This window comes from Nannospalax galili, unplaced genomic scaffold (assembly GCF_000622305.1).
Source record: "Nannospalax galili isolate Female #2095 unplaced genomic scaffold, S.galili_v1.0 scaffold446, whole genome shotgun sequence".
In the NCBI taxonomy this organism is placed as follows: domain Eukaryota; kingdom Metazoa; phylum Chordata; class Mammalia; order Rodentia; family Spalacidae; genus Nannospalax; species Nannospalax galili.
In genome coordinates, this window is record NW_008355468.1 from 1,011,265 (window position 1) to 1,035,033 (window position 23,769).

Consider the following 23,769-nt stretch of genomic DNA (forward strand, 5'->3'; position numbering starts at 1 on the left):
CAGTGAAACAACATTTATTTCTTAATATATTCTGAATCATCTGTACAATACTTATGACCAAGAAATAATTTGAACAGGAAGTGAGAAAAGACCAAAACAAATTTTTCTCTTTGTTCTTTTTATGAAGAATCAGACTAATCTGAATGCCACAGCAGAGAGGGAACATTGGTTGCTGGGTAGAATTAGGAATACTGTAACAAGTAGTGCCTAGATGTTTATCTTATGTGTATGAATGTATTGCTTGCATGTATGTAAGTGCACCCATGTCATGCATTGCCTGCAGAGGTTAGAAGTGATCAGATCCCCTGGAACTAGAGTTACAGACGGTTGTTAGCCACCAGGTGGGTGCTGGGAACATAATTCAGGTCCTCTGCAGGAACAGCAGGTGCTCTTAAGCATGGAGTCATCTCTCAAAACACAGAATCTAAATTTTTAGATATTTCAGTGAGTTTTCTTTGAATATACCTCACTGCTTAATCCTTGGGAGAAAAAAATCCTGGAAGACTCTACTTTGGTTCATTAATGAGGCTGCAACAAAATACTCTGGGTAATTTATAAACAATAGACATTTATTTTTCAGAGTTCTGGAGACTGGGAAGTCCAACATCAAGACCTTACCAAGTTGCCTGTCTGGGAAAGGCCTATTCTCTGCTTGCAAGGTGGAATCTCTAGCACTGAGCCCCACTTGGTGAAAGGGCAGAGAAGCAAACATCTGCATGCTTGGTGACAGCTATTGTATAAGGGCCTTCACTCCACTTGTGAGGATTTTACCCTCATGGCTTATTCTCCTCTGAGCCACTCTACATCTTTATGTCATTGCATTAGTGTTTAAGTTTCAGCACACGAAATTAGGACACATTCAGAACATAGTACACTTGGAAGAAGAAATGTGTGTGTGTGTGTGTGTGTGTGTGTGTGTGTTTGCACCAGTGCTTGTATGTAGGTGCAGGGGTATGTATGTATATGCATGTTGAGGCCAGAGGACAATTTCAGGTGTCCTTCCTTACTTGCCACCTGCTTACTTTTTTAATATTTCTCTTTGTTTATGTGTGAGAGTGTTTTGCATGCATGCATGGAAGAGCATCACCTGCATATAGTACCCTGGATGCCAGAAGAGGGCATTGAATTCCCCGAAACTGGAGTTACAGACAGTGAGTGGCATGTGGGTACTGGGAACCCAAATGAAGTCCACTGAAAGAACAGTGAGCACTCTTAACTGCTGAGAATTGTCTCTAGCCCCCCACCGACTTTTTGAGACAGGATTTTTATTGGTCTTTAAATCAGCAGCTAGGATAAACTGGCAAGCTAGCCAGCCCCAAGGATCATTCTATTTCTGCCTCTCCAGTGTTGGGATACAAGCCCAAGTCACTATGCCTAGCTTTTAACATAGGTTCTGAGGATGCAACTCAGGATCTCAATTGTGTGAAAAGCACTTTACTAACTGAGTTATCTTCCCAGCACATAAAATTAGAATTTTAACAATTAAAGAAGAGAACAAGAAATGGAGAGAGACCACGGGGATTCGAAGAAGGCTGAAATTTTGCCAATACAATGCTCATGTGTGAAATTCTCAAAAATTAAAAATTTGTTATAAAGAAAAAAAATGGAAAAAGAAGGTGAGAAGTGGAAGAAACTGAAAAGCTAAATGGGAGAAGGAAGTGGTTGGAGCAAAAATCCGTTTAGAATAAGCATTAGGCAACTAGTGCTGGACAGTTTCCACCCAGGTCCATCTATATTCTAGAAAACGTCTGTCAGAAATTAGCCAGTCTAGGACGGAACAAGCAGTGTCACAGAAAATAGACTCCAAGCTATTGAGCAGAGCCAATGGCCATAGTAAGCATTTGGGGTTTAAATTATGGCTTCGTTGCATTTTATTTCTTTAGAAATGAAGCAAAGCTAGTGTTGGCAGCTTTGCAAATAGCTGAGACCGAGATGGGCCTGCTCAGCAATAACGGAGGTAAATATTGAGAACACAGCCTAATATAAAAGAAAGGATGTATTTCTTTTTTCTGTACAAAGCGTCGAGAAAAGACATCTGAGTTTGGAAAAGTGTGGATTAGATCAACATTCAGTCTCTTTCAGAGGAATCAGCATCCTACCAGGCAGTGGCCAAGATGGTGGGCTTATGCCACAGCCTGATGGTGCTCATAGCCCTGGAATTTTAATTCATGAGATGCTCCCTGTCCTTCTAAGTGAGGATGCATTTCTCTTTATGGGGCGCTCAGGCATGTTGAGTGTCACGTGCCTTCTCAATCTGTCCTTTCTGTAACCAGGATCCACCCTCGCTGAAACCCTTTGTCTTAATGGAAAGAAACTCTGCAGAACTATGCAGGGTTTCCTGGTATTCATGTCACATGCACTTTTTTAGTTGGATGTCAGTGTGACCAGGGGCAGTGCCATGTGCCTCGAGTCTCCACTGATAGTGGAGTCCTGATGGTAATGACGCATTCTAATTATCCTGTGTCATCTGATTTCATAAACTTCTCAAATATCTATGTATAGGACTGGAAAATATGAGTATTACTCATTTTACTATTTTAATTCTTCATGCATTGATTTTCTGTTTATTTCATAAAATAAAATGCTGTTGACCGCTTCTAAAAATTTTCAACAAATAACTGATCACGAGGAAGTATACTTTTGTGAGTGTCCTTGAATTTCTTTTACATACACTCACACACACACACACATACATACTTCATAGATAGGTGAATGTATCAATAGTTAGATAAATAGCTTCACTGATTGAAGAGGAAGTTAACAGCTTTACTGATGTTGGGGCTGGAGAGAAGGCTCAGTGATTAAGATCACTGGTTATTCTTGAAGAAGACCTGGGTTCAAATCCCAGCACCCACATGGAAGCTAACAACTGTCTGTAACTCCAGTTCCAGGGGATCTGACGGCTTCTTCTGTCCTTCGCAGACATTACATGACACGGGTGCACTTACCTACATGCAGGCATAACACTCATATACATAAAATTAAAAAATGATAAATAAAATAATAAAACAAGAAATAGCTAAAGTGATATTTTAAAATAAAATATTCCAACTGGATTAATAATTTATGTTTCAATCTATAGGTAAACCAGACAATGCAGTACCAGCATTTTGAGACCATTTTTAAACCTTGACCTTTATGACAACCTTCAACAAACTTTAAGAGAAGACATTGGAGAATAAAATGAAAGTAATGACACCTTATATGTGTACAATTCTGAAATGATTTCACAGGCGTTTCATATGGATCCTATAATCTGACTCCCATAGCACATAGTCTCTGAACCTTGCAGTGGACCAGTTTGTTACTAATTTGAAACTGCATGTTAAAAATTAACAAAGAGTAACAGATCTTAGAAAACATTTCCCAATGTTACTTTCCTCAGGGCAAGGTCAGAAATGAATTTAAGTTTTCAGCTCAGGTTATTTACTGTGCAACGCTAAAAGATTCCAGCCTGCCTACAGATTCTATGTCCTCACACTCAAACCAAAACAGACTAACAATCACACAGAAGCATCAGGTACCATTCATCAAATGCTCCTGTAAATCATTTTCCATGTACATCACAGTCTGGTTTAAAAACCTTGCACATTTCCCCAGAAATGCTCCAGTCATTCCATGTGGGCTCATTAAAATCTATTTTACAGATGGAGACAGTAAGAAAACTATGTGAAAAACCCAGAGCTCAAATTCCAATATGAGGGTTATTTAAATGCAAGCTCTGAATTCCAATGATATCTATTCTGAGTAAAGAAACCTCAATTAGAAAAATGTAGGTCTTTCTTCCCTTATTTGAACCAGTAGAACTTTATCACCAAAGCGATTTTAAGACAGTAAGTATATCTTAATTTGAGCTTCAAATATACTTACAAGAAAATTTGTCAATATTTCTTTTCAATAAATTTCAATGTTCAACTTTACCTCTTGGTTATGGAAAACACACTATTCCTGACAACACAGATGTGTTGGCATCATCTCTGTTAAGACTGTGTTCTATACTCATTCTTATAGGGATGCTTGTTTTCAAATTTGGGGGGTTTCCTTTCTTCAAATGTCAGTGAAAATAATCAATGGTACACAAAAATCAAGACAGCAAATAGCAAAAATGTAAGAACTAGGGCAAACAATGACATTCCCAGGCTAGAAGCAATGACATTCCCAAGCCAGAAGCATGTTAAGGCAGCAGCGACATTCCCAGGCTAGAAGCATGCTGTAATGTCTCGAGTACACTCAGAAAAAGTTGGACTGAAGGAAAGACTGATCACAACCATATCTGCCATATACTCGGTAAAATCCCAGCAGTAAAAATAATAATTCCTGTTTCAAGGGGATTGGAAATGCCAACTGCCAGCTTAAAGAAGATGCATGGCTCAGTCATTTGAGACCAGATCTAGTCAGTGCACGTGTCTTCTGTAAATTTACCTCCTTTATACGATCACACAGATGAAAACTCCCATGTAAGTCACTGCTGCCCAGTCAGTTCTTTGGAAGCAGAATCAGAGAAAGTGCCTAATGTACGCGATGCTCCTTAACCATTGCCCCTTGGGGACTTCTGAGAAAAGAGTGTGAAGGACAGAGCACTATGCAGAGAGGCAAACAGCATGATGGAGGCTCAATCAAGGCTGGACCAATCCCATGGGCTGCTCCAGAGCTGTTTCTTCTGAGTTATCCCAACATGTGACAAGACGGCCAGGTGCAATCCACATACATGAGTCTTCTTGGGAAGGGGAGTGACTTTAGACACAGTCTGTGTGATTGTGGAAGTTCTCAAAGATGTTCATACCATAAGTCTCCTGCTGATCACTTTCCCAAGATCTCTCTATGAAGGGACATCTAGAAAGTTCAGCACAGTCTTCACAGTGACTCAGACAATTACCATATCAAGTGAGAACAAAAATAAATCCATGTTCTGATGAGAAAACTCAGACTGATTACAGAAAAAACAATCAGCTGATTGATGTAGATGATGCACTGACCCACAGAGGAAGCCATGGACCACAGCTGCAACCCTGCAAAGCTCTGAACTGCTTAGCTGAGAGAAGCCATGGGACTTTGGTGCTGGAGAATAGCTCAGAACAGTTAAGTTCTTTCCTCTCCTTCTTACACAAATGTGGACTATTAGTGAAGAAAGTCGGAAATAGGATATAATTTCTGTTAACTCCTTGTTTATAGACTATAGGAAGATAATCAAAGATGAAAAGCAAGTTGTATCAGTCGTTTGAAGAGAGTCAGTGACTTTAAAGAAGGTGGCATCACTGGAAAACAAGTTAATATACTGCAATGTAATACAGTTGTACAAGGACCACTAGAAAGTTTGTACTCTTGTGACGATTCGAGAGGATATCAGATTTATGAACTAGGCATAGAGTAGAGCTGGAAATGTGTGCTTAGATATGAAAACAGGGCTGAGCTCTAAAATGTAATGATGCCAATAACAAGAAGCCAAGAAGCTAGGTAGAACATCAATTCATAGAATTGAAAAGCAAGTTGAAATGTATTAAAATCAGCATGAAAGAAGAAGAACATGAGTAGGAAGAGCCAGAGATAACGTGTGAAACAGAAAGGGAGGAAGCATGAGAAATTCACACAATGGAAATCACAAAAGCAGAATGGAACTGCTGGGAGATAAGCCTCAGCCAAAGGGTGATGAAGTCATTTTATTCAGTAGTGTAAACAACTGGTTAGCTGTCCATGCTTTAGTAAATACTGCCCATGCCATGCCAGTAACATTAATTAAACTCAGTGTCTCACAGAAAAGAATTAACCTGTTAGGAAAAGCTAAATATGGATCCTTATATTTACAGACAAATATACTGTATACCACTCATCAAAGAAGCTCCCTTTTCTAACAGATGGAGACTGTTACAGAGTTACACAACTGGTCACACAAAGGGAATATGCATCTGAAAGATGCCCAGCCCAAAGTGACACATCTACAGTGGAACCTTGATACCCAAGGCTCATGGAGCACAGCGGAACAGGGGGTAGAGAGAATACTAATGCATCCCTCAACTCTCCCGAGCAAAGCTTCCTCATGCAACAGACGACGATGCACACAGAAGGTCACAACTGGCCAAGGTATAGAAAATAAGAGACTGCAGAGTGAGTGTTCATGGATAGGACTCCTATATTAAAACTCACCCACATGTGGCTCAGGGTGGGTGAGCACTATTATTTAACTCACCCACACTATGGGGAAGTGGGGGGCAAAAAGACTGTAAGAGCCAGGGTTGGTGCATGAACATAAAGAAGCATGCTTTCAGGCCTCTGGGACCTTGCTCCTATGAACCAGCAGCAGTGGTGCCAACATGTACAGACCCATGCTGACTCCTTCAGACAAAAACCCGGCATAGAACTGCGGAAACGGGCAGCAGGCCCCAACCTTAGCCGAGGAATGACTGGCAACAGATTACTGCAAAGTGAAGGGGAGTGGATCTTCTTTAAGGGAGAGACTCTAGATAAGCTTACTAGACTCCAGGGGATGAACTTGCACCGAGGGACATGTGCGTAAAAATGTTTGAAAGGTTAGGCTTTAACATATATGAGAGAGTTCATGGAATCTGGTAGGGGGGGTAGGGAATGTGGATGGGGAAGGGATATAAATTTGATAAAGATCCATTATAAGAAAAGCACAAAATCTCAATAAAAATCTACATAAAAATCAATAGAAGCTGCTGCTGCATTTGTTGAGTTTAAAAAACATGAAACAAAACATGAAAGCATATAAGGGGAGGGGACTTATAGTGGGGACTTGAGGTGATGTGGGTAGAAGAGAAATAAGAAAGTAAGTGGGTGGGGGAAGTGCAATCAGAATGCAAAGTGTACATGTATGATGTTATCAATGATCAAGTTTAATCCATAAAGCTTCAAAACTTTTGGACATGTGAATGATTTTTTGAATTTTATCTTTTGTCTATATTTCTATGAATCTTGGCACTGTTGATATGTGTTAATTTCATGACAAACTAAGTGAAAGTTAATTCCTTTACACAGAAGAATGTGTAAAGGAATTAACATTTCAGATGTCATTAGAGGTTGTCTAATAAGATTTGCCGATGCTTAGGCAAAAGAGAGCACTAACAGCCTGGGAGCTGTTTTATACATTCTTGGTACTGCATTTCTAAGATTATTCTTCTGTCAAGAAAATTTAAGATCAAAGTTTCCAAACCCCATTGTTGCAACAGCTCATTCAATAAGTCACCTTTCATTTATGGATTTGCTTGAAACTCTGTAAACAATATGAAAAAATGTGGCTCTTTAAAACCTTTGTGTATACATTTTCTTCTGATGCCGTGTATTTGATGTCTTGTGCCTGCATGTATTTAGTCTTTTGTTTCTCTTACAACACAACTTTAAATTTTTTAAAATATTTTATTTATCATCTTTATTTTATGTTTATGCATGTATTGCCTGCATGTATGTAAGTGTACCCATGTCAGGAAATGCAAGCAGAGGTCAGAAGTGGGCATTGGGTCTCCTGGTGGAGTCATGGATAGTTGTTAGCCATTGTGTTGGTGCTGTGAATCGAACCCAGGTCCTCTGTAAGAGCGGCCAGCTCTCATAACTGCTGAGCCATCTCATCACTCCAACCCCTTACACACGACCTTTAAAACTGAGACTATTACAGAGCATATTTAGCCCTAGAAATGTAAGATCATATTTTCCTTATTATTCTGTATCACTTGAAAACCAAGAGACTAAGCATAGAATCAGGACAGTGAAAGGATTTATGCCTAATTTAAACAAAGCTGTGTTTTGAAAATGCCTTTTTTCTTATGTTTGTTTTACCATCTTAAGATCGACCCAGGCTTTTGAATTTCATTTATTAATCTTGCCAGCATTAGCTATAAAACATCGAAGATAAATACTTGGCATGTCTCCATCCCGTTACTAAGATGCTTTTCCGTGAATGTACTCTTATTCACACAAGGGCAACTTTCCTTCCTGGCATCTGTACTTTCTTCTATGGGTCTTGTGGCTCTTTTTTAGAACTGTCTACTTATTCTATAGTACTGTTGTATACACCATTAAATGACAAGTTATTCCATTCTAGGTTCAATTTGTTTTAACCTTTCAGATTTAAAAAGTCAGCTGTGCAATGTAGTGCCTGATTTAATCCCAGCACTTGGAAGTGGTCCTGGTCTCTGTAATGAGGTCCAGGCCATCTGAGCCTATAGGGACCCTGTCTCACAAAAAAGGAGGATTTAGAAAGTCGAACAAAGCTCAGATATTGTACTTTTACAGGAATCTGTGAAACACAGGACCTTGTTTCAAATGAGAGACTCATTTGTTTTTTATTGGGACTGTGACCACCGATAGATTCACCATGCACCAGTGGATACCCCACATCTGTATGCAGTGGGCAGCCCTAATTGGACTCAGTGGGTTAAGATTTCTTTAATTAATTGATTTTTAAAAGTCAGATATTTCAGTGAGTTAAAATTCCTAGGTTACAGAAGATAAACTTATTTCACTCATTCTCTGTGATTTTTAGAAAAAGAAAATCAAATCAAGTATTTTAACCAATTTCAACCAAACAATTCCCAATTTGACCCAGAGAGTTTAGAAGGATCCTGTTTGCCTGACTAATGAAATCAAATTAATTTAAAAATAAAAGTCATTATTTTGGCAAGAACTGACTTCAAAAACACAAATGGGTGGGAAGATCACTGCTAAATTCTTTTTCCATAATTTTTGACAAACATGTAAAAATACAGCGCTCAAGAGAATGGTTTCCACGTTGCTTTTTCTCACCCGTTTATTGTTAGTGCAGTACGACGCTCATCCATTGTCATCACTGAGATTTTCCCATCCCTGGTGGGAGGAGTTGTGAGTTTATCAGATCCAATGGCATCACTCAGACGTGAAGCTTCTGCTCCTGGGGTTCACTTACTCAGGACAGGGATCGCTGATGTGCACAAACTTGGAGCAGAATGAGTGATAGTGTGTTGCTCTCTGGGCTCGAAGGGCTCGGGCTTCACGGGATTAGAACAGATGTGGCATGCACATCATATAATCACGTTTCTGTCCTTTCACCAAGACGCCTATGAGGGAACAACTGGAAGCACAGCTCAACAGGTAAAAGTGTTGGCTGTCAAGCTGGAAAACCTGTTTGATTTCAGGGACGCACATGGTAGAAGGATGGAGTTGACTCCCACGGTTGTCCTGTGACCTCCACACATGCACCACAACATGTATGCCCACCTGTACACACACAAACAAATGTAACATAATGATGGCTGGTATCTAATACAAAGATTTTTTTGAAGACACTCATGATGGGCTGACAGTCTCCTCTACATAAGGAGATTGTCTTTCGCTGTCCCTGCTTTCCCACCTACCACTGAATCTCTTCAGATTCAGTGATTAGAATTTTCCCAAATTCTAATCATGCCACTGTGCTACTGCAAGTGTGACTAAAAGTTATTTGAATACTCCAAGAGCTTCAGTTAGACCTCCCCCTGGATCGAAATGAAAGCATACAAAAATATAAACTGATAAATTAAAATTGTATGTAAAAAAGCATTGCCAAAAATTGGGGAGAGTAACAAAGAGGACGGGACTAGAGATTATGTAGTAGGTAAATAAACAGGGAAGACTCACCTACTTTACACACACAGTGGATTACGGAACATTTTATTTTAGGTATTTTTATTTAATTTTAAAAGTATTACATCTATTCATTTTTTGGTGTGTGTGTGTGTGCCTGTGTGTGTGTACTGGTGTGTTCAGGTGACAGCCACAGGACAACTTGTGGAAGTCAGTTGTGTCCTTCCATCATGTGGGTCCTCAGCATCAAACTGACGTATTAAGCCTTGGCAGACAGCACCCTTACCCACTGAGTAATCTCATCAGCCCCCATGTTGGTATACTTAAACTTTGAGGCGTTCTCAACATTTACTAGAATGGAGTTTATTTCATAGAGCCCTTGCATATTTGAAAAATGTTTTAACTTATTATTAATGGGTGAAATTCACAAACCTAGTGATGTTCAATTTCCCCAAATTTATAACTATAAACATTCTCTGTAGTGGAAATACTTATTCATCATTTTTACAATATGGCTAACATGCCTTGGCATCCAATTCTATGGCTCCACCTCTTGGCATGGATTACTTTCTTTAGAGTGTCTGCCTGCCTTCCTTTCTAACTTGAACCTCATGAACATGTGTAATTAGCTATCTCTTGGGCTGCTATTGATTCTACCCTGGCAAGTGTACTCTGAGAGTGTTTTGGATGTCTTGCAAAATGAAATTCATTTGGCACACCTTGAAATGCTGGTGGGAAATGAATGAGGGACAGATATGGGAATTGCCATGAGAACTCAATTAAGCTGTGCTGCTCAATGAGGAATTTTACCTCTCTTTTCCTACCATTTTTCCTATTTTTCTAGGAGCTACATATATACTGGTTGGCATGCTTCCAACATACCCCATCTTAGCTGACTTATTTTTTTAAATGGGACTTCTTTTGCACTTGAACAATGGAAATCAAGCTAAACTTTGCAGTAGCATCTGTGTACCATAGGAATTAAGCAAACCTGAAGAAACAGAGACTGTTAAAAAGGAGAGAAATACTAATTCCTGAAAAACATATATGAAAAGAACTAATTAAGGGAGGAAGGACTTTTATTATTTTGACAGTTTTATACATGTATATAGAATTTGAGTCATTTTCAGACCCAATTCCCTTCTCTTAACCCCGTCCATCTCTGCTGAAACCCTTCTTCCTAAGCCCAGCTCCTCCTCCCATTACTTATTTTTCTTTGTGGTGCACTGAGTTTTGATTAGAATTGCTTGCCAGGGAGGGTGGCATGCTCCAAGAAGGATTTTTCTGGGTTCATGGGTTCAGAGGAAACAGTCCAACATGACAGAGAAACAAGAATTTGGGCTGGAATGCAGCAACTGGTTACATCAAGAGCTGAGAACTGGATGGAACAGAACTAGGAGCTGGTGCCAGACTATACCCCTAAAGACCTGCCCCCAAGGGACCCGCTTCCTCTAGCTAGCCTTCTGATCCTAAAAGTTCCACACCCTCGCAATCAGCACCACCTGCTGGACAGCAGATATTCAAAAACATGACGTTACAGAGGACTTTTCACCTTCAAACAAATAGGAGGTAAGGATCAAGTTAAAGTAAGAACGTGCATAGGAAATATCTACAACTGATGACTCAGGAAACAAGTCCACATTGGTAGGTAGAATTTATAAGCTATTACTGACTTTCTGTCTAGTATGCATTATAACCCAATGAGAAAGACAGGAACTAAATAATTTCTCAGTATGGCCTGCTATTGGTTTCTAAAGGCCTATAGGGTGTCTGTATTTGGAAACATCCCTTTTAAGATTCCTCATCAATTCTAATATATCTTTTTTATAGAAAAGTTATTTATGGAGGTAGAAAATCTGAACTGTAAGTTATGATGATTAGTTTTAATTGTCAACTTGACACCACTTAGACTTACCTGGGAAGATGGTCTCAGTGAAGGACTGTCTACAGTGAATTAGAGTGTGTGTGCGTGTCGATGATTGCCTGGAGTTCATTGACAGATCTCATCATGAATGGCACCATTTGTTAGGCAGAAGGCCCTGGACTGTATGAGTGGAAAAACTGATCTAAGCACAAACAAGTCAGCAAGCATGGATTCATCCTCTCTCTGCTCTCGACTGTGGATGTGCCATGAGCTGCCCCAAGCTCCTGCTGCTGTGATTTCCCTGACACAATGAGCTGTAACCTAGAATTGTGAACTAAAATAAAACATTTCTCCCTAAGTTGGTTTTTACATGGTATTTTGTCACATAAACAGAATGAAACTAGAACAGGTCTCTAAGGCTCAACTGAAGTGTGTGTGTTTGTGTGTGTCTGTGTGTGTGTGTTTGTGTTCAAAATTGTGCTTGTATTCACTCATACCACCTTTTTTTTCTGAGCCAAGAGTCAATACTCAGTCAAATATTGTGGACTCCAGACATACAAGGTGACAGAGCATCTGTGAACTGAGCTCTCTGAGTTGAAATGTTCTAGAAATTTAAAGAAAGCCCACAGTGGACTTTTAAAACTTACATAAATATCTCTCCCTGATTACATGCTGAAATAGAATATTTTAGCTATATTGAGATAAATCAAATAATATTATTTTAACTACTTCATTTGAGTCTACTACATATTGTTGAACTTTTAAAAATGTGTATGAGTGTTTTGTGTGCATGTATGCAAGTGTACCACATGCACACAGTGCCTACAGAGGCCAGAAGATGGTGTCAGATCCCATGGAACTGGAATTAGGGACAGCTGTTCACCTCTATATTGGTTGCTGGGAACCAAACCCCATTCCTCTGCAACAGCAGCCTGTGTGCTTAAATACTAGCCCATCATCTCTCTAGCCCCATAAAGTCTGTGAGATTTTTGTTTGTTTGTTTTGTTTTTCTATTTTTGGAACATGGATTCACTGTAGCTGCATCTGGCTTGGAAGTTGCTGTGTAGACCAGGCTGGCCTCAGTCTCATAGAGATCTGCCTGCTTCTGCCTCCCAAATAGTGGAATTAAGGCATGCACCACCATGCTCGACCTTACTACATTTTGATGAAGTTCTACATATAGTTTGTATTTGTGGCTCATTGACTGTTTGTTAGATAGTATTCATATAGAGTCTTCATGGATGTCTCAGATTGCTTGACACATTGACAAAAAACAAATTGGTCTTGGGGGATAGCTCAACAGGTAAGAGTGCTAGCTGTACATGCATACAGACCTGAGTTCCAATCACAGAAATCATGTTAAAAGCTGGCTATTGTATAGTGTACGTTTGTCATTTGTAACCCCAGTAGAAACACGGGGTCAGAAACTGGAGGATGTCTGACTCCAGGCTCCCCAAGGGAATAAGGCAATGATTAAGAGAGTGTACACAAACACACACACACACACACACACATGCACGCACGCATGCACACACACATGCACACACACACACACGCACTGCATGCACACACACACACACGCACGCACTGCATGCACACACGCTTGCATGCATAAAGGTCAAAAAAAAAGTCTCTCATGGGCTTTTCTCATATAAATAAATTTCTTCCACCTGTGCATCCTATAGTGACTGTTGAAAAAATACTTGCTAAACATGTCTTCTATGTGAAGTGTGACAACTGTTTTGTCAGGATGTTTAAATTGAAGTGAAAATTTTCATTAATGAAATTGGTTTCCAATGTTTTCTGGGAGAAATGACCCAAGTTGGGAAGATGTCTGAGGAGTAAGATGCATGTAGGTTCTCTGGCTGTGACTTGGTGGGGGGACCTGCATTCATCAGGGTTACACATCTCATTGCTGAGTACTGAGTACCCACCTGCCAGCATCTTATACCTTCAGAATGTGGGGTCCCAGGTGGCTCGCCCCAATAATTTTCTGACTTTTTTGTTAAGTCTTGCTCTGAGGGACCTCTTGCCTTTCACTGCCCAGGTCTCTATAGAACCTTCACTTACAGCACACTATTGACTGATGAAAATAATCAATAGGGTGCTCTGGGGATATTTTTGTCTAAGCAAGGCTAAAAGTTTGTATTTATACCTCATTAATTTTAGAATTAATACTTTTCCTAGCTTCCACTTGGATGTCAGCTGCTTAACAGAGAGTGTAAGAGCAAGTATTTTAGCAGAATCTGAGCCTTCATAATGGAATGAGTTCAATTGTTAAGTAATCTTGAACAACCCACAAGGAAAGTTTTCCTTGTAGGAACTCAATGGCTGGGAAATAAAGATAACAAGTTTAGAACTAGAGAATGATGAAAACCATAAAAGTAATTTTCCTTTGGGCTTTATTTTTATTTTTAAAATTAAGATGGGATACAAAACTATCTCAGGCAGCCTTGGCTTCATGACACAAACCTGGGCTGCAACTTTCAGTCACTGATTTCTGTTTCTTCCTTTTTCTTTTCATGTTAAATGAAGAGAATTGTTACAGGCAAAATAAAGATGTATCAATCTTTAAAATTAAATACTGGATCTACGAAGTTTGCTTTATGAACTAAACCAGGGAGGGATAGACTGAATGAAGTCAGGAGCTATTTTTTAAGAATGATCTTGAAACACCCACTCATTTTAAGACTTCATCTTTGTAAATTATGGTTGTTATTACTTGATACTAACATTTGCATTTGCAAAGTTCATGATAGAACATAGGCATCCTATGGGTAAAGTACATAAGTTTTCCTCATATCATTGAGGAATCATATGTCTCTGTTTAAACAAATACCAATAAAGAACAGGTTGGGTTGGTTAGAAAGTGCAGCTAGGTATTGTCTCTTTCTCTGAGGTGTGGTTACTGTTAATTGTCAACTGGGGTAATATAGGCATAGCTGTGAGGGATTATAGACTCAGGGCATACTGTGAGAGATAATCTTGATTAAGTTAATTAATAAAGGAAGATTCATCTTAACTGTGGATGGAGTCATTCCCTGGCAGGAATCCTGCACTAAATCAAAAAGAGAGATGACCTGAGCACTGACGCCCACTGCTTTCTTGTTTCATGATTGTGGATGGAATGTGACCATCTGCTTCAAGCTCCTGCTGCCTCGACTTCCCCTACCCTAGTGGACTGTACTGTGAACGTGAGCTGAAATGATTCCTTTTTCCTGTGAGTTGCTTTGGTCAAGGTATTTTGTATAGCAGCAAAAGAAAAAAGACTATGATCATGTTATTTTATGCTCTTGTATCAGCAAAGATAATTAAAAATCTACCCCTTGCCACACCACTGTGCAGTGCTGCCCCATCTTCAGTGTTTGCATCCTCCCGCGTTGTCATAGTCATTGTTTCTTAGTGTCTCCTTCAGTTTTCATACTTATATTTCTGAGTCTCACTTTCATCTATTGCCTAATTGAATATGTTCATGTGCTTACAGAGACAGTCTTATTTAAATATAGTTCATATAAAAACATTCACGTAGTTTGCAAAATTCGATGTGCTTTGTCACAAGGAAACTGTCATTGCACTCATGAAAGCCACACAACAGATCCTCAACTTTCCTTGTGCCCTTTTGCATGTGTGTATGTGCATGTGCATGTATGTGTATAAGTGAGAATATGTGTGTTAAAAACTGCAATGATCATGACAGATGTCTCATTCTCCATCTCCCTCCAAACTTTATGTCTCTAAAAAATAACCCATTATGTTCTATTAATGCTGCCCATGTATGTGAGGTCATCCTGCAGCATGATTAGACTCCTAATGGCTATGCATCTAAACATCAATTATGTAAAGCAAACTGAAATACAATAAGCACTGTATATAAATTTTTTAAAAAGGCTTATTTTTATTGTCCATTGTAATACAAATGAAATATTTTAAATAAAATATTTTATTGCTATTACTACTTTTTATAATCATGTTCATTAGTATGTATGCACCTAATTTATTAATTGTGAAGATGTATATACATATCAATCATACATTTTCTTTAAATAGAATGTTAACACATTGAGTATTTAAAGTTCACAATCATATAACAAAGCCAAGATACATAGAAAGCTTAGCCACCATTTAGAAAAATGCAAAGTAGAAAATTATAAATCAGATGTAACCTGGGTTTCTCTGCTTAAATTCTTTAATTAGGACTAGATCTTCAAGTTCATGTAAGAATCACAGGAATACACAAAAGGTTTGCAATTTGACCTACAAAGGAACTTGGCAGGCGTCCTCATGGACGTGACACCTGCTCTTGGTCCCCACCAGAGAACAGGCAGCCTGGTCCTGAGGGCACTTCCCTGCATCAGCCTTGCCCAGGGCTGTACCGCACATCTGATGAGGACATTTCTTCATTTTTCTGTGTCTTAGTTCATTTATTTACAAAATAGAGAACAATTATCCATTCAGAGTTTTCTATCTGAATGAGTTCATGAAAGAGACACACATGCAAAGTAACTACACAGTAGTTCTTCTATTCAACCTCCATCCTCTTTTATCGATATTCTGTAAGATTTCCTGGGCTTTCAGTTTGTTCCAACTCAGTACATTCAGTGCTCACAGGCGACTTTCTCTTCATCAGAGAAAGAATTGCTGAGATGTGTCAGGTGAGTGTTGTGTGCTGCCTGGTAATTGATGTGCTGCCCCTGGGCCAGCTGAGGATGTGGACAGTGCCTCTTCCCTTACCTTCTTTGTAATGATTGGTCATTGACTTACATGCAAGTTTGCCTACCTTCCTAGGTGCAACTACTTCAGCAAAGTGAGCCAAGTATTCTGCACTGTACCAACATTTACAATTACTGATTTGCTGATCTCTGTGTGTGTGTGTGTGTGTGTGTGTGTGTGTGTGTGTGTGTGATCTATGTGAAAGTGCATGTGCCATGGTGTGAAGTGGAGGTCAGAGGACAGTTTTAAGGAATCTGTTCTCTCATTCCACCATGCAGGTCCCGGGGATCAAACTTAGGCTGTCAAGATTGTTATCAAGAGCCTTTACCCACTGAGCTATTTCACATTGCTCCAACATTTAAAAGTATAAGAAATATTAACAAGTGTCAATTGCATGCAAAAAAGTTATATGAGTCATTTCCTCTTTATATAAACACCAAGACAAACACAATTAGGATCAAGAAGAAAAGATGAGGAATTTCTTTCATGTATTATATCGCCCCTTAAAGGGCCTCATGCTTTATTTTTCAAAGCTGAGTTTTAATTTAATGATGAAAAATACCCTTCTAAAACTTTCCAGGTGGATATTCCCCTGAGCAGCAAAGGTGTTTTTTAGGGTTAATGGACTTTGCTCTCATTAATGCTGAACCTTAGGAACACTTTTAGATATCTACCCAAGGGAAACACAGTAAAGGAGGACTGTCAATCCATGTATACGCATCCAGAAACCCTATCAAGCACTCTGAAATCTTGTCGGGAAAAATAATTATTCTCTTGATTTAAAGATTGCATTTTTTTGGTCCCTAGTGACAAAGGACACATTTAATTATCAAAAGTTTGTAGTGGTTCACTGCAAATAAATCTAAATTTCATTATGCCAAATATACTATAAACCATTATGTTGAAGATATCTTGGAGCCTTCAAAGTTGATCCCCAGAAGGTTAGGATCAGTTGTTATTGTTTTCAGCAGATTTTCAATTAATCAACACCCCAGTGATGTCAATCAGTGAAGAAAAATCATGGTGCTGTATAGAGCACCCTCCTGTGGTTTTGTGCAGACTTGGGTACAGACCCAGTACTTTTATCAATGTGACAATGGCCATGGTGATTGGAATGTGACATATTCCCCATAAGCTCATGTATTTGAGCACGTGGTCCCCAGGTAGTGATACAGTTGGCGAAGGTTTAGAAGGTAAAGGAAGTGAGGCCCAGGGGAAGGCCCTTTAGATTTTATAACCTTTCCCCATTTGCTGTTCACTCTCTGCCTGTGAAGGCTCTGACTGCGAATGCAATGTCACCAGGCAACCTCATTTCCCACCACTGTGCCTTCCCTGAGTTGGAACTGTATCCCTTCCAAATATGAAGTAAAACCAACCCTTCCTCCCGTAAGTTGCTTCTTGTGAGGTATTTTGTCACACCTGTGAGAAAATAAAATAATACACTGACAAAGCCATGATTCTAGGTTTCATGCTTAGCCACTTTATTTACCTGTGTTTTATTTTTAAACAGGATCTCAAATATCTGGGATGATCACACATATGATGTCTAGCTAAGGCTGATCATGAAATCAGGATCTTATTCCCTCCACCTCCCAAGTAATGAGATTACAGATGTGAGCCGACACACCCATCTCTAATAAATTTAGACTTGGATCAAGATGCCTTATCTTACAGGCATAGGACAAAAAAAGCTTACATGCAAATTAATAAAAAGATTTATTTTCTTGCATGTCAATTTTCTGTACACTTACCCACCCTCAAAAAAGTAAAAATACTTTCAAACATTTAACAGAAGAGAGCGCCTACTCTGCCTAGCTGGTAGGACCCTTCTCTCCATTGTTCCCACCTGACATGGCTCTCTCTAGGGCCCCTCCTGATCGTCCTGCTGAAGATCTTCAGATTCTCCTGCTAAGAATGCCTCTGACTGACAAATGGATAATGAAAATGTGGTACATTCACACATGGAGTTCTACTTGTAGGTAATGAAAGATGAAATCATAAAATTTACATTTAAATAAATGGAACTAAAAGCTGTTATACTGAGTGAGGTAACGGACTCAGAAAAACAAGAGGCGTGCATTCTCTCTCATTTGTGGCTCTTAGCACCCAATCCTTATATGTGAGTATATAGTCCAATGTAATTGCAGGGGTGAGAAAAGTGGAAAGGAACCTGGAGGGGCAGGGAAAGAAGGAGCCCTAGAGAGGGGGTGGTGGAAGACAGGTGTTACTGAGAGGAAAGGGGAAAATTGAAGAATTTAACTGGGAAGGAAGGAGGTAGGGTAATGCAAGGAACCAAGAGGGTGAAGGAGAAGAATAAACTCAAGAGGGCCAATAATTAGGAGACAAGTATTATCAAGGGGGAAAGGGAGAAAATGCGGGAACTTTCATTGGGGAAGGAGGAGGGAGGGTAGACAAGAAGAGAGAGAAGAGATGCTTACGTGGTGGAAAAAAAACAGAGGAAACTATATTAGTTCAAAACCTTCCGAAAAATACACATACAATATCTGTACATTAGTGCATGTGTATAGCTAAAAGCTACTTACCAACAAACACAGTGCCAGACAAGAGAACCCGTCCTTCAATTTCTTGGTCAGGGTAGTCCAAGAGAGTCCCAAAATAACACAGACTATTGGCTCAGACCTTGATTTCTTCCAAGAACTTGAAGGCAAGACCATATTGCTGAAGATAGAACATATTTTGGACACAAGACTTGGAGCAATGAAACTCAAACTAAACTTGAAACCTCCTCCCTGAAGTAGGGTTCGTAGTTTCCAAAGATCTTCTCCCTTAGCATCTTAATTTAATGGTCCAACCTCAGCTTTAAAGTCCAATAAGCACAACAATAATCAGCACAGCAAACTATCTGTGTATTAGTGGCAATATTATCTTGAGGGTAATCAACAGCTATCTAATTGAACTCAGAGATCCATCAGTGGGAGGGGACTCATATATGATACCGTAAACATAGCCAAATACTACATTCGTCACGTCAGTATATAAACATAATTTCTTACTGTATGCCAAATACGTATCTTTATATTACAGACAAGTACACCTGTCACCACTCATCAAAGAAGCTTCTTTTTTAAATGAGCTTTTTAAATTTCAAACAGCATTTTCCACTCGATATCCAGACCCCCTCCCCCATCCATGCCTTCCCCCAACCCACACTGAACCTGTTACCTCTGCCAAAGAAGCTTCTTTTTGGGGGAGACTGTTACAGATGGAGACTATTACAGAGTTCCACAACTGGTCATACACAGAGAATAAGTGTCTGAGAGGTGGCCAGTCCTAAGTGGCACATCTACAAGGGAATCTCTACACTAAGGCTCATGGAACATTGTGGAACAGTGGGTAGAGGAAACACTGCCCTTTCTCATGCAAGATAGGGCAGTGAACATAGAAACCCACAACTAGCCAAAATGTAGAGAATAAGAGACTGCACAGTGTGTGTCCCTGGATAGGACTCCTATATTAAACCTCACCCACCCATGCCTAGCTCAAAGACCATTACAGAAGAAGGGGCAGAGAGGTTGTAAGAGCCAAGTGTGGTGCATGATCATAAGGAAAACAGAGTCTTTCAGGCTTCTGGGAACCTGCTCGTACAGATTATAGCAATGGTGACAGCATGCACAAGACCCATGCAAACTGAAACCAGACAGAAACCCAGCAAGAGCTGAGGAGATGGGCAGGAGGCCCCAACCCTAGCTGAGGAACTAGTGGCAGCTGATCACTGCTGGGTGAGGGGGTTGGTCTTCTTTAAGGGAGTGACACCAGAAAGGCTGAGCAGGCTGCAGTGGATCAACTCATATCAAGGAACATCTGGGTACGCAAACTTGACTCAATAGGTATTACTATCTATGACAGAATGCATGGAGTACAGTGGGGGGATGTGGAGGATGCAGATAGGGAAGGAGGTATAAAGATGATAAAGATATATTGTATGAAAAAGCACAAAAAATCAACTAAAATATATAAGCCAGGCATGGTGGCGCATGCCTTTAATCCCAGTACTTGGGAGGTAGAGGCAGGCAGATATTTGTGAATTTGAGGCCAGCCTGGCCTACATAGTGAGTTCCAGGACAGCTGGGGCTAGAGGGGGACCCTGTCTCAAAAAAACAAAAAAAAAAAAAAAACACTACATATTGAAAAAAATTCGCTGAATAACTGAAGACATGGTCAACATGTCCAACAATCAAATAATTGAAACTAAAATATGTAATGATGTCTGAGTTTCAACAATGGCAAAGAGGAGATGGGTTGATTATAATTCATATTCACACAGACAGGAAAATTGGCATGTTCTTAAGATGGCATATATGTGCATATATCTATATGCATAATCTTTATGTAATATAATCTTGAAATATAAATAAGATGAAAGAAAATAGCTGTTAATTAATCCAACACTTGCACTTCTAAGAATTTATACTGAGAAGTATCTTTACAAAGGTGATTCACATTTATACTTATATTCAAGAAAGATTTATTTATAATAGCAAAAAGACAGTAGACAATGGGAAAACCAAACAGTAAAGGACAGAACATTAGGTCCAAGGAGGTGGGTGAGATTCTCAGAGGCCATGGCAAAGAATGCATAAATTTTGTAGAACAAGAGCCTGTTTCATTTCATGACTGAAAATGTTCTAGTGCTATTTTCTTGCACTAACTCACTAATCATTCTAAAATTCTGTTTCTCACCCTTAAAAGTGCAAATAGGGATGATATTTCATCAGGTAACTGTTCTGAAACTAAAGAAAGTGTGGTTTGTGGGGGCTGATGCTCCTAATTTTCAAGGTCATTATAATGACCCATAAGACCCACTTCTAGTCACCCAATGGTGATGACCATGCAAATTTATGTCAACAGATAATTGAGGCTATTCCTAATTTACTAAGTTTATTTTAAATTACATTTACTTGTTGATATTTAAGGAATAATATACATATGGAGGTCAGAGAAGATTTCGGAGTCCATGCTTCCCTTACACCCTGAGAATCACAGGGATTAAGCTCAGGTCATCAGGTTTGACAGCAACTGCCTTTACTCAGTGAGCCATTTCATGGGCCACAGTTAAAAAACAATTACTGTGGTTGAAGCAATGACACAGGAACTAAGAGCAATGGCTCTTCTTGCAGAAAATGTGTGTTCAGTTCCTAGCACCCATATGGCAGCTAACTAGTGTTTCTCTAACTCCAGTTCCAGGAGATTTGATGCCCTTTTCTGGGCCCTGTGGAATTACACACATGGGTTTATTTACATGTATGTAGACAAAATACTCATATACATACAATAAAGATAAATAAATAAAAATTAACAGTAAAAGTCATATGCAAAGTTCAGTCCTATTTTAAATGTGGTGAAATACAAGAAAAAATGCATATACATTTTTGTTTTATTTTTATTTTATAGGTTTTTCTATAATCATCACAAATAATTGTGTAATTTTATAGAGAAAATTACTGTAGTCTTGTTGAACTGTTCTTCACTGAAAGATCAAATTCAGCAGTGGCATTTGTTAGATTTTTGAGGAATATTTAGCTGAATTTTTAATTGTATCTAATTACATCATAATTACTAAAATATAAAACTTTTTAAAAATCTGATTGTATTTATATAATGTGAAATAGAGCCAGAAATAGCAAGTAACAAAATATTGAAAAGGCTTTGGACAAAGCAAGTATTTTAAAGTAATTCCAAATTCCGCTATAAACACAGAGAAATTTTAGAAAAGATACATTTATCAACTTATAAAAATATATGTACATATGATCTGTATTAAAGGAAGACTTTCTCAGGTTTTAGTTGTGGAGAAACAACTCAAAGTACCAAGGTGGGACCTCCAGCCAAGATTTTTGTGTTTGCACGGGCTCTGTGTGCTGTGAGCACTGTGGAAGGTTTTTCTATATTTGGTAGCTCTGGAAGGGAGCCTTGTGTAAAGCACAAAGTTTTGAAGAGCTGATCTATCTCAGAAGAAAGGCCTAGAAAACAGTATTTTCATTAGCTACAGGAAGCTTAACTTCTAAAGAAACAGAACCCCAGGCTCCCTCCTTAGTGCTTAAAGGACTCCCAAAGGTGTTTTTATGTGGAAAAATGGAAAGAGCCACTTTAAAAATAAGCACTCAGTTAAGAATGATTGTATTTATAAACTCCATGAAAGGAACAGAAGTACCATAAGAAAGGAGGATTAGCAAATAGGAAATCAATCACAAATAATAGAACCAACTTCGTGAGGATTTTTTAATAAAAATCAAAGAAATGCTGGTGGTAAAAACCAAGGAGACACTGCGTGGAGCAGAAGCAGAGTGGACAGGGGAAGATGGTGATTTCTGGAAATAGAAGGAAGCTAAGAGTTCAAAATTAAGAGCCATCAGAAGCAGAATGGGTTAATAAATTGAACATACTCAAGCATGAAATTGAGGATGAAAATGAGAAACCCATCCGCCAGAGTGTTCATATGAACAGGAACACTTCTGTTTAGAGGATATACCAGAGGCATACATACTGTAAGATTAAGAATTGACAAAACAATGTCATATGTAGCCTAGAAGTGGATGTGCAGGTTCGATTTAATGAGTGAATTAAATATGAAATTTGGGGCTGGTGAGAAGTCTCAGAGGGTATAGTTACTTGCCATCACAGTTGAGGACCTGAGTCATATCCCCGGAATCCACATAGTAGAAGGAAAGAATCTACAACCTCATGATGTCCTCTGACCTCTATATGTGTGTCATGGTATATGTGTAAACACATAATAAATGAATAAATGTATAAGCCAGCTTAATTAAAAATTAAAATCTGAAATTTAGGTTTCAGTTAGAAGATGGGAATTGGAGAACTAAATGATGGTACCTCAATTTCATACTCACATTTTTCTTACTCTCCAGGTCAAAATATATATTGAACTGAACTTTTTGACAATGTATTCCTTCAAGAGTTGACTGATGACCCAATAAAATTTTTTTTCGCTCTTTTTTATGGAGATTGAAATAGGGCTTCAAGTGATGAGAATACGTTCGGGTACCACTACACACAGCTCAGTATGTCTTATTTACTCTGATGTGTTTTGTGTGTGAGGTGCAATATAAGTGGGAGCATGTGTGCAGGTGTTGTGCGTGTATGTGCCTGTGTGCAGGTATTGTGCGTGTATGTATGTGTGTTCAGATGGGTGTACCTTAAAAGCAGAGACAACAAACGACACAACTTAGTATAAGTTTTGTTCATAATGTCTAAGTATGGTCAGTGATGAAAAGAAATAGAATTCGAAAGAAGATGACTCCTTTCTTCTCTAAAAGCAGAAGCCTATCCAAGAAGAGAAAGTCAAGAGAGATCTATTGCATTAAAGAAGACTCAAACAGATCTTCTAGTTAGATTTCCTAGATGTTTCTATAAGGCACGCTTGACATAACTGCCAACGAAGGGCACATTGCTCAATATGGGTCAGGCCTGCAAAAGGGAAAATCAAACCTGGATTAGCCACAGAGAAGAGTTTGCCATTGAAATATATGCAAGCAAAGCCACAAATCAATACGCAGACACGTAATGAATCTTAGGGGATCTGCAATTCAATTCATGGTGATTGCCTCTCTTTATGTCAGATGGTAAAGCTCCAGTCTGACACTGTAAAATGACTGAGAACTGAATGA

At 39.0% G+C, this 23,769-nt stretch overlaps 1 protein-coding gene across 3 annotated transcripts in view; it reads right to left on the bottom strand.

Annotated features, from left to right (window-relative positions):
- Positions 1-23,769, bottom strand: part of Lrrtm4 (leucine rich repeat transmembrane neuronal 4) — a 923,255-nt gene that overhangs the window by 458,253 nt on the left and 441,233 nt on the right. The gene's annotated exons all lie outside the window — the stretch shown is intronic.